The following is a 13053-nucleotide window of genomic DNA, read 5'->3' on the forward strand; positions in this document are numbered from 1 at the left end:
CACCACCCCTCATGTTCGCAAGTTTCACTTCCATAAAGTACAGCTTGCTACAAGATGTGAAGTAATTAGGTGTGGAAAGTTCTGCTTCACTCAAGATTTTTTATTTTATTTACTTGACTGCATTTAGGAACTACATTTCATGCATTGCTTTTTACCGTAATCACCTGACAGACATTTAATTGGTTGACAGATTAAAGACAAAAATATTTCCAAATGGATTTTTAAGGTGTCGGCCCACTATGTGCTACCATGACAGTTGGGATTGATCCTGCAATTCTCTGAAACTGTCCTGGAGAGATGGAGCCCTACTGAAGATATTCATCTTTTGATGACAGTGGTAGGGAGCATCGTTTTGTTCAATTGAGCTAATATCTCTTGACTGTTAATGCCATTGAATTTTTGTTCGCATCAAATCATTTGACCCCTATGACCATATGGTCGGTGGATGGATTTGTATCCCTGGAAGAGACCTCTTCCATCTGGACAGAAATAACCCTGTCCTCTAAGGAGATGCGTGGACCCAGATCATGACGAAACCCTTGACCCTTTGGGAAAAAGGGCAAGGGTTTCGCCTTTTCCCCACCCTGTTGGGCCTGGGACAGTAGAGAATGCACAAATGTTAAGTTCAGAAGCTTATAAAAGCATTGCACTCTTATATGTAGAATCGCTGTGGAAAAGGACATTTCTTAGGATTTAACTCAATTTCTTTTGTACTTCCGATAAGCTTTTGTTTTCAATTTGCTAAAACTTTGTAAATTTTCCAGATTAATTTACTCTTTTTCTTTTCAAGATGATCAATTTGCACGCTTTTTCCTTATGTATCAACTGTAAAAGTACTAAACACAGGAGGGTAAGTGTGAGAGTAAGTGCTTCCACCTGATGTTTGCTACTTCCGAATATATGATGCATTCAAATCACTTCTGCCACCCTGAAAGTATTGAACGAGAGCCAGAGTGGGAATGCCTCATTAATTATTTTCGCTGATTTGATTCAAAGGGACAGAGTCTTGCAGCTATCACTGAGAAAGTTGAACTGATGCAAAAAGCAAAAGAAAACAAAAAGAAAATATGTTCCTTCTCCCCTCTGAGCTAGCTTGTTCTGATCAATAGACCACCACTGTTTCATGTCTACGTCTTTGGCAGGCACAGCTGCAGAGTCAACATGAATAATGCTATCACAAAAAATAGCCTTGGAATGATATTCAGTATTGGGCTTGAAAAAAAGCACAGGGTCAAAATCAAAGTCCTGATTTAAACAATTGAATTATATTGTGCTGTGGGCATGCTGATGGCCCCTCATTAGGTCAGGTGCTGTTCTTTCACAGTCAATTACAGCCAGAAAACAAATGAGTGTTGTCAGGAAATTAGACCTAAACTTCAAACCCAGGATGCCTGGAATATTAAAGTACAGCAACATGTTTTATAATAAGAACAATAATGAGATAAGTGTTGATATTTTTATGGAATTTGGTGTCATGAGCAGCACTGACCCCAGCCTACATCTTTCAGGAAGCCTTTTATTACACTTTTAGAGCAAACATACAACCCTGTGAGTGGTCTCTAAAACTTTTCTTTGTGTTTTTAACTGAATTATTCATAAATCTTCATATCATGAGACCCACACATCATGGACTACTGCATCAGGTTAACACCACATGGACATTAGGCTGCTGTATCCATGTAAATGACAAAAGAAAAAAAGGTGAACTGATATTAAAGCGTGCCTGCTGCTCTTTACATCTGACACATGTCTAGCCTCTCTCTATATGGCACACACGTCATATTTTAAGCACCTCTTCTTCTCAACTCATGCCAGGTTGCGCAAAACCACATGCGTCACATCACATGTGACTTTCTCACACATACATTTATATAAATAGTACACATGCAAACATAACTGCTACGCAGTGGGGTTTGGTAGAGGACATATCACTCTACATTTCATGAACTTTTCTTATCCATACTATTAACATTTGATTACCATTAAAGCTGGGTTGGCAAAGTCAGCAATGATGAAGGGAAGTGGGGATTTGCTTGCCAGTGTCTGGAAACATTATAGTGTCATGTTGGTTTGGCACTGGCAGTGCAGACTAGGATGGGATGTGCATAATGATGATGTTTTATGCAAATGCTCCATGACTTTACCAGTCTGAATTTTATATTTTCATGTCTGGAGTTCAACGGTGGATATGAAGCTGATGTTCTGTTTCATTGTCAGTGTTTCTACTCATGGAGTGCTTAAGTGCTCTGTCAGCCATAAACATCATTAGACAAATCTTTTTAAAAACATATGTACTGTTTTCTATGATAGACCTCGAGTTAATTTGTTTTCCAGCTTGAAAACATAACTTCCTCCCTATTTGGAGAGACATGAGTGTCTGTAAAAATCTATTTACCACATGAGGAAATGAACAAAACAAAACAGCTTCCATTACTTTTCTTATTTTTATCATGAATGAAAAAAGGCCGAAAATTACTTATTAATACTCTATCGTACACTGGCATACTTACAGAGACTGTCAGCTTTTCAGATGGTTTTTTGGCTGCCACGAACATAACTTTGTTTCAGAATAAGTCATCAGCAAGTACAGGGCAGTGTTTTCCATGATTCATGATTTCAAGCAGATAAATATAAACTGTTTGGACTCCTCTTCTGATGCCATAAAGTTAAATTTTTTTCATCAGATATGACATCCACTGGGGCTCCTTTGGCACAAAAAAATGGGGGGGGGGGGTTGCATATTGGTGAGTACAGGTTGTATTTGACATGCAGCCATAGATTCCCATCGTCATGGTCACATCCTACTCCTGGGTGGGGCTAGGAATACATTCCTACAGAAGAAAAATAACATTTCTAAATGACAAATGTGTGCAACCTTGAGTCTCATTATGACAACATAATGTCATATTACCTTTCTGCCCCTGTCGCTCCATCCTGTATACCCTCTTCATGAAGGGGCATACTGGGACTTTTGGGATTAAAAAAACACAGCAGGTGGTTGAGCTTCACCACCATGAGCATTTCAAAAATCAAGAAAACTCAATCCATTTCCTCTTTGAAGACGTAGCTTAAGAACCCCCCCCTTTGCTCTACAATCTTTCTTCAACCTTTTAAACCAGGAAAAGTCAACTAGGCAAATAGGCATTCCCCAGTAACAGCCTCCTTCATATTCATACAACAGAGAGTTAAGTCCTTTGCTCAAGGGCGTCAAAGCCACAGTGGCTGCAAGAATCAGAAAAAAAAATATGCTACTTGAAGCTATACCAAGCCAAAAGTTATACAAGTTTGGATGATAGGCTCCGTCTTGCCCACAACAGGAGCCCTAAATGGTTACTATTCCATAGACACAGTGGCAGAGTTGTTGTGATGTTTGTTCCACCACTTAGACTGATTAATGACTTGAACTAACATGTTTGCACAGACATTCATAGTGGTGAATCAACATTAATGGTCTGAATGAACATCAGTGTCCCCCTCTGGGAAAATAACTATGCTGATCTCTTGACTTTTCCTTTGGGACCATCATGTAATATTAATTAGACCAATACTTTGGTTGATGGTCTAATTACTTTCCATCACTCAACTGTACTTTGTTTTGTTTTTTTTGCTTATGTTTTGAATTAAGATGATGACCTATAATGAAAAGCAGTCTATTGAAATTATCATTCAGTACAGTAACGTGCACAGCTGAGTCGAGTTTGCTTTGGTTAGAATACGACCAGGTCATTTAAATGGACCATCATCCTAATCCTAGTATACGTGCACAGAAGAATCAAATTACAGAGATATGTCACAACCATGTGGAGTGTTGGAAGGCACTATCACTTCAGACTTTCCCCGTGACATGGAAATATAGAGAAATTCACTGCACTGATAGCTTGAATGGTGAATTTTTATGTGGCAGCAATTGAAAGAATATGTATTTTATTCGAGCACAGCGACAGTCTGGAAATGCTTTAACTAACAGTGAGTTGACACTTAGAAGACTAATTTTAAGTCACAGTTTCTGAGACATTTAGCCATCTGAGAAAAAAAAAAAAAAGCCAGAAAAATGTGGAAATTAGAGCAACGTTATTGGGAATTTGGCTGTATAAAGCATGTGCAGAACATCTAGGCTCATTTGAGTCCAGCATACACAAGCAGAAGTGAGTCGACCTCCAATAATTTTATCTGGGTACGTTGGTCTGGATTTGAGCTTACGAATTTGGTCAGACTAACGAGCATTTTAAATATTTGTTTTTTGTCACGCCAATAATTAATAATTTTTTCCAAGTGTCATGTAAACATCCTTACTGTAAGCATGTTCGACCACTGAATGTAGCATTTAGACTCAAAGTTCTGTTTCAAGAACAGCTTTGCAGAGCCGTTCTAATGAATGTAGTCTTTATGTTAATTCCAAATGTTTTTACTTTATCAAAGCACACCCAAAGGGACTCAAGCTCTCAACATTTACAGCTAGTGAATTTGCCTATCAGTACACAAAACAAAGCAGCCATGCTAGTCAATGAAGTTCTATGAACTACACAAACACAATAACTTCAGAAGGACATCAAAACAGCAAAGTACACGTGGACTTGTCCGCATACAGATAATGATGTTTTCTTTTCATCACCAGGCTAAGGTGTTAGTCGTCGTCTATGAAAGTGCCTTCTGGTCATCTCAAGCTGAGCACATTAGACCTGGCTTGTTGCTATGGCTACAGGCAGGACTTGTCCACAGACAGACAGGCAGGTTGAACTCTAATTTCCCTGAGCATGTTCAGAAGGGCTGAATGCAGAAATAACACCAACCCCAGTAGCCCATATGGCTGATTCTAGGAGGACCAGCTGTTCAGGGCTTTCAGGGCCATAATCTTTATTTTGCTCCCTCGGTGAGCCATTTTAATTTCTGATGAGGGACTAGTAATGTTGAGGCTAGAGTGTGACAGTGAGCAAAAACAGTGAATTACCTCTGAATCCACACGTTGCCTTTCGTATTCTGCTAAATAGTGAAAAAAAAACCACATCACTTAACGTATTTCTCACATTTTATTCCTTCATTCTTAATCCTGTACCTCAGATATATGTACATGGACGAGTCATTACCAAAACCACAACAACAGCCTTCCTCCTATGCTGTCACCCAGTGCAATGTCTCCTATGAATAGGAAACTGATTTTGTGCATACTAAACCCCTCTCTGGGCTGCATTAGTATTACCACAAGAGGCTGGTAATTTGATTTTGCCAATGCAAATTGGAAATTTCAGTAAGTCATCCAGGCAGTAGAATAATTTAGAAGGAGCCAGCAGTTCAGCAACAGGGCTATGGCCTATGTATCACACAATATCCACAGCAATGCATAATCAGAAAACTTTCTGCCTCTATACAAGAGTGCTGGTTACTGTTACCTATCGCTGTTGGTATTACCCTTGTAAGTATACATGCAAGCCAGTAATTGTGAGGAAAATTTAATGTAATTTTGATAAAATATTAAGTGGTTCCAGATGGTTCAAATTGGCCTAACAATGTCAGAGAAGTTGGCTGTTATGTTGGAGACCTGCTTTAACCTCAGCAGCTCAGTCAGTTTATTTTGTGTTAAATCCACATATAGAACAAATAATAAGGCAAAGCACTGTAAATACTTGTTATTAAAGTTCTCTTTGGGATAAATACCACATTTAGTCATGGATTTATTTTTTCCCCATTCTGTGAATGATAGTAAACTGACTTATTTCTGGCATAAAATACGTTCATCTACTCACCAATAACAGTTTGGTGAAAGTCAGCGTCCTTCGGACTCTGTTTAGATCACTCGAGATCAATGTATGTCCATATAATGGGAGTGAACGGGGGCATAGACAATACAGCCTCTAAATAAGATATTATCTGTCTTTATTTCACCAATACTTTAAGATGAATGAATTAATTAACTATTGCACGTACTATTGCACTGTTAGTTCAGAGCTGCCGTGTTGTTACTGGGGGCTTCCCCTTTAACAGTGGCATGCAAACATTTCAATATTTGTGTTCACAAAGACTGTTTTTTACTTATTCTTAAAAGTCTACCAGTTTTTAGATTATGTATTTGCGTTTAGTTAAGAAGGTGAAATGGACTGAGGCTTTGGTTGATGGGTCCTGGGAAATGGGGAAAAGTTAAGCAAGGAGGGAAGTCAGGTGAAGAGAGAACTTAAACTAACTAATTGTCAGATCATTGAAAACACATGAAACAGAATCTGATCAAATAAGATAATGATAAGGTCATGAAGAACAGAAACCAGGGATGGGTGGAGAGTGACTAACCGCTTGAAGCAGGCTACATAGAAGTATAAGTGATAATCTCTGCTGAACTCACAAGTTAAAGGAGTATTATTTCAAAAACACATAGCTGTGTCGTTGAGGTAATTGAAGTATGTCTTGCATTCTTACATTACTTCATCAACACAGCTGTTTTTTTAAATTGATAAATATAGTCAAAGATGACAAATATTTTCTGACAGGTAACAGGTCTTTTATATAAAAACCTGCTAAATGATCCATCATGTTTGAGAAATCCTTTTTTTTTTTATGCCATCTAGCTTGACTTTTAAAGTGCTGTATTTGATAGTGATGTATATACATGTACTTCATATATACAAAACGTTTTGAATATTCATTTGAGGGGTAGGACGCGGCAGCCAAGGAAAAGGACATTTTTATGCGATGCGTCATTACATGGAAAGTTATAATGCAAGCCATAACATTTTCCTAACCTTTACCAAGTTGTTTTTAATACAACAGGGTAATTCTAGTTATAAATAACACTGACCGTACCATAAATGGCATTTAACATAACGTTACTTAAAAACAACAACTGAAAGTGGTCAGAATGGGTCGTGATCTCCAGTCTCCCAGCTGGCAGGCAGCTGTGTAGCGCTGTCCTCAATCCCCTCTGACCTCCAAGGGTTGACTTTGTGGTCTACTTAGATATAACAGTCAAAATGGGACTATTTGACAAAATGTTGCTACATTGCGTTACTCTATGGTAGGAATGTCCAAACTCAGTCATCAAGGGCTGCTGTCCTGCAGGTTTTAAATGTTTCCCTGCGTCAACACCCCTGATTCAGATGAAATGGAGCTCTTCAAAAGACTTATGTTCTGCACAAGCCTGCTAATGATGCATTGATCTGAATCAGGTGTGTTGAAGCAGGGAAACATCTAACCTGCAGGACAGCGGCCCTCGAATCCTGGATGTAGACATCCCTGTTCTATGGCATTATTTTTGTGCTCATAAGCAAGAATAAAATATGGAAATATCAGCTTTTTTTGTCATGAGACCATATTGATATTGCAGGGTAGACCCACCATGTTTTATTTGTATTTCAGAGTAGATTAAGTCAGCAGTTGATTCATTGCCATTGACTTTCACACCTGTTTGGATTCATAGGTCTTTGATGCAGAAATATGAATGACCCTCTGAAACCATGGCTGGCACTTCTTACTCTGTAGATGTAAGTAGATGAATAAGTGAAGGTCTGTAACTCTATTGAAAATGTCATGTGCATTAGTCAGTGCGTAAAAACATACAATATGGATGAATTGTTTGCATTACTGGATATCTTGTAATCTGGCTGTATTCACAAGAAAATTAACATGTGCTCTTGCTTCTTATTCCTGTACATGTAGTAGATGCTGATAACACAGTCACAGTGTACAGCTCTTCCTATCCATCCTGAACCCATGTTTCCCTCCTACTAATGGACTGTCATATGAAAACACACAAAGAGCCGATCACATCTTTTATTAGTGGCAGGTTTTTATTCTCCGGTGGGAAATGTTGTTGTGCTGTCAACCCGTCCCTCTTGCCCAGGCTCATATTTGTGAAGACAGCTCCCAATTAAACATAGCAGCCAATGACACATATCAAAATAATGCATGCCAAGAACAGGCTGGAACTGAGAAAGTTGCAGCTAAATCCTTCATTTTAGTTTGTGATGTGGACAGAATGAGGCATGGATAGCTCAGCAGGCAAAAATATGCATTCAAAGGTAGTTAGGTCAGGACCTAACTACCTTTGAAATGCATCCTATTCTATAGATAGTATAATTACCATGTATTAGCTTCCCATACAGCTGCTTAGTTACAAACATGTTTGTGGTGTTGATTAAACACACCGCAGCCTTTCATAAAAATTTGATTAATTCAAACAGCAGTGCCTCGTAAGGAGCTAGTCGGTGAAGCTTAACCATTTTTCATCAGCATCAAACACAAACCCTCAAGCACTTTTACTTTATGAGTAAATAACTTCTTAATGTCTAAATGTTGTTGCACGGTGAAGCTATGACACAGAACAAACAGAATTGAGCTTGGTTTGAACAGTTTGTACTCAGGGGTATGAAAAACAATAAAACAAGAAGGAAAACAAAGGGCCATGAACAAACTTTCTAATATGATATTTAATCAATTTAGTTTAATCAAGAACTGATTCCAAAGAGGTGTAATTGGACGAAAGATGCCTAATTGGAACAGATTGCATACTGTTGTGGCTGAGGCAGAAAATGTTCCACACCCCTTCAGTTAGTAATATTATTAAACGTTTAGGCACTCCTAGTGCTATTGTGTTGCTTTTATGAAGGTAAGGTGCTAAATTTGGGCCCAATGGTCTGTTCATCAGCAAAATCTGACCACCAAAATCTGTTGAATTCATCAACATTTTAGCTCACCTTTACTGCTTTGATTTTTTTTTTTTTATTATTTTTTATTCCCCATCCTTGAACGGGCCAAGACGGAATATAACACACAGTTTTGCTCGGAGAGAACTGTAGGAGGCTAGGAAAAATAATTCAGCCGATATTTGAATTATGCATTTCATAATCAGAAGTGGAGCATGAACACTGCGGAGACATATTGTATATATTATTTTGACTGATGGAATTTGCCAGCAGCAGTCAAAAAAAAAGAAAGAAAGAAATTAATCAACTGTGTTGCATTTACTTGCATGATGACCTGCAGTACCACAAAGCAGCAACACTTTTCTTTTTTTCCCCAAAGTGTTGGTGCTTTAATTTGTGTTTTGTCTGATAATAAAAGATGTGCTGCAAAGGTTTTGGAATGATAACAGAAAACACCCACACTTTGTGTATGCAAACAGTATCAATCCAAAGTTCTGACTGGTACTGTGCTGTAGACACCTTGATATTTTATATATCTTAAAGCTACAAACAAGTGTCTGTAATCATGCCTACCTTGATGTTATTACAAAGTAGTTGTAGTAGCCTTAAAACATAAAATCTATGTGCAACAGGGGTATATAGATGTTTTTTTTTTGTTGTTAAACAGATCTAAAGGCTCCTCTTTGGGTCACTCAAGCGTTATATTGAATAGGGGGAAATAAATTCAAGCATGTTTTTGTTTTTTTTATCCCGTAAAGTAGATTTTCCAGCACGGAGCAAAAATTCATTCAATATTCTCCTTGTTGTTTGTCTTTCTTTTTTTCAGTTGCTGTTGTATATTTTCATCACATTAACTCTGCATTTACAAACCATTTGCTTCCTCTTCTTATTCAACATGAACTGCATTTGAAAAAAGAGATAAAAGCAGAAGGATGGAAGCTGACCGAAATCTTGAGTAGATGCTTCTGGAGTCAGTATTTCTGTGAAGATCATGTAAACACGTGAACTTTATAAGAGTGTTCTAGATAAGTGTTTAAAACTAAAACTGACTCAACAAGAAAACTAATCACAGCCGCTCTCAGTCATTAAATCGGACAATAGGTGCTGAATAGAGAGTGCTTATTGTTATTTTGTACAGAGCCAGCAGACTTGGGTTTCCACTTTGCAGCTTTGAGTGACAGATCTTAAATCTTTGGGTGCATTTTTTTCTAAGAAAAAAAAAACAAGCGAAATATTATATTGCTCCCTACACTGACTTGCTTCCCAGTCATCTGTTTCCAAACCCATTGTAAAGAATTGCATTTTAATGCAAGCAGGCAATTCTGAAACTACCCATACTAGCCTTGTTCTAGCAGTCACTGTGAATAATACTGAGGAAACAAAACTAACGCCTCACTGTCTATTGAAACCCAAATACTTTTCTTTGTTGATGTAGATTTTGTTTATTGCAAACCTTTGATCAAGAAAACCTTTCTCTTTTTGTCCATGCCCAGCCTCTTGCCCCATGCCAGCTGGTATGAGCTCCAGCCCACCACCCCTCCCCACTACACTGACCAGTATAAATGAGGATGAAGGATGAATGCACAGATGAGTGCTATCAACAGCTGCAGGCATACTTACTGGTTAAGCGTAAGGATGGCCACTTTGGCATTGTTTAAGGGCCTTTGATGCATTTGTATTCCAGCCGTGGACTGTGGGATAGCTGGAATTTTGGTCTAAAAGCTCAGACTTGATGTCATCATATCATTTTTCTACATTGTCTTAGGGAACTGGTACCATGTTTTTGTGTGGGCTTGATCTTGTTAATCTATCTTAAAGTTCCGACATATTGAAACTATGTACTCCTGGAGATCCCTTAGTTTTGCCATATGTCTCATGGTAGATTTCCTTGCTAGTTTTCTTTGTACTTTCATCATTTTTGGAAAAATGTTGTGTTCTTTGCAGCATTATATTCAAGGATGGCCACTTTGGCATTGTTTAAGGGCCTTTGATGCATTTGTATTCCAGCCGTGGACTGTGGGATAGCTGGAATTTTGGTCTAAAAGCTCAGACTTGATGTCATCATATCATTTTTCTACATTGTCTTAGGGAACTGGTACCATGTTTTTGTGTGGGCTTGATCTTGTTAATCTATCTTAAAGTTCCGACATATTGAAAATATGTACTCCTGGAGATCCCTTAGTGTTGCCATATGCCTCATGGTAGATTTCCTTGCTAGTTTTCTCTGTACTTTCATCACTTTTGGAAAAAATTATGCATTATTTTATGCATATTTTATTTTATTTTTTTGATCTGATGTTTTTTTCGATTTCCTTCCTGATCAATACCTTTCACTGACGAATCCCTTTCATGATTTTAAGTAGTCGGAGACCAGGAAGTTATCTGCATAATTATCCAGGAAGAGCTGAATTTAATATGTAGTCACTACTGTAAATGGTCGGTATACTAACTGTTATGTGTTGGGACTCCAGGGGGGTGTCTTTCGTAAACAGTGATGACCAAACACACATAAACAGGCGATATCATAGTAATGTTTACATGGATAGGCTGCTTCACTTTAATAGTACATATGTTGATTTTTTATTTTCTTGACTATGTTGTGGTTACACATTATCACTGACATGCCATTAAATCATGCCAATGATTCAAAACGGAGTGCCTTTATGGACACGTTAAACATTCAAATCACATCGAATTTTCGTGTTTCTTGCCAATGATTTAATGTTGGTAGTCTTGCAAGCACAGTTTAACATGCAGTTTTCATGTTAGACTGTCCTTTTTTGAGATAGAACCAGACACAAATAGTAGATGCTTTTGTATCATGTGAACTGAAGGACAGGCACGTAAACAAATGAGGAGGCAACGCAGAGTTAAAAGTTTAGAAAAAGCCTATGAGACTAATTAATTTAGACGTCTGTATTTTCTTTAATTAGAGGCGGTGCCCTGTTCCAGATTTCCTATTAATCTTTAATAATTAAAGTATTAATTCAATATCAAAAACTATGGCTAATCATTTATCTTACAATCTTACCGCAATAGCACATTAATCAAAACACAAGACCTCCAAGTCAGGCTTCCTATTATCGACCCCTATGTTTCTTGTTAAGCTTAAGTGGGGTGCAGTGTTGGTTATCACAACATTTTGCCCATACAAATTAATCTTGTTTCAAACAAATAAAACAAAAGACTGAATATGATTGGCTGATTGTGAATTCCATGTCACTTCTTGCAAGAATGTTACCATCTGATTCTGAAATTGTCTTCTCGCATGTTTATTGGACCGATTTAGGTCCTGTCCTTTGTAATTTTGATTGCTTGACTTGTTTCACCCATTTCTCATTACTCGCGCCTCCTTTGTGTATTTGAGCATCATATTTTTTTTGCTGTCAGGTCAGCTCAATTCCAAACTAACCTCCACAGCCTTCCCCTATCCACCTTCACTAAGTTTCCTCAGAAGGCCCTACATGTCAAGTTCCATTCAAAACTAATTAGGCTTTAGCGGTTGTGTGTTATACAGCCCTCCAATACAGAGTCATAACTAATGCAACATTATAAACCATTCTTTGCTAGTGCAGTGCATGCTTCTCTCCAGAATGTATGGAACTCCACTTATCTACAGATTAGGCCCCAGTATTTTCAGGACAAGCTTCATGATAAATTCAATAGTGTTTGTGAAATTGTCTGCCTGCACTCAAAACCTTTCAGCAGCTATAAAGATTTGGTACATCATGAAATTGAAAATACAAGACCCAGGACTGTTGAGCAGCTAGAACTGGTCCCCTCAGTTTCAAATGTTTAAGGAATGTTGCTAAAAGATGCTACACGTTGTTACACAGTGGTAAACATGACCCCATGTGTGTTGAGAAACTCGAATTTAAGATGAGCTGATGAATTTTATTTATTTTTTATATTCAAATTGTAAAATATCTACATTTTAACATTTTAAATATGTTCTATGGTGAACAAAAATGTTGGTTTAGGAGATTTGCAAATGATTGCAATGTAATGTTTTATTTGGATTTTATATAGCATCCCAACTTTTTCAGGGCATTAGGGTTGTATTTATGTCGGTTTTCCTGTTTAACACTGTGCTTCGGATTTAGCAAAGTGTTATGATTGTTGTTGCTGATAGCGATCAAAGAAGAAAAATCAAGAAAATTGCAGACACTTTTGAAAATGTTTCATCTTACATTTTCATTTAGGTATTTTCATTCAGCTGTTTATTTATTTATTTTGCTTAACATGACAGAGGAAACATAGCAATACGTAAAGATTATTAAAAATAATTTACGAACAAACATAACTGAAATAGTTTAAATGGCATTGAATCATTTAACATTACAATAATTATTTTTGATAATCTTATAACTGTTAACTAAACTTAGAACATACTTGATCAGGGTAATTTGGAAATAGTCAAAAATGA

Source organism: Leuresthes tenuis, unplaced genomic scaffold (assembly GCF_036924035.1).
Source record: "Leuresthes tenuis unplaced genomic scaffold, fLeuTen1.0.hap1 SCAF_5, whole genome shotgun sequence".
Classification (NCBI taxonomy): domain Eukaryota; kingdom Metazoa; phylum Chordata; class Actinopteri; order Atheriniformes; family Atherinopsidae; genus Leuresthes; species Leuresthes tenuis.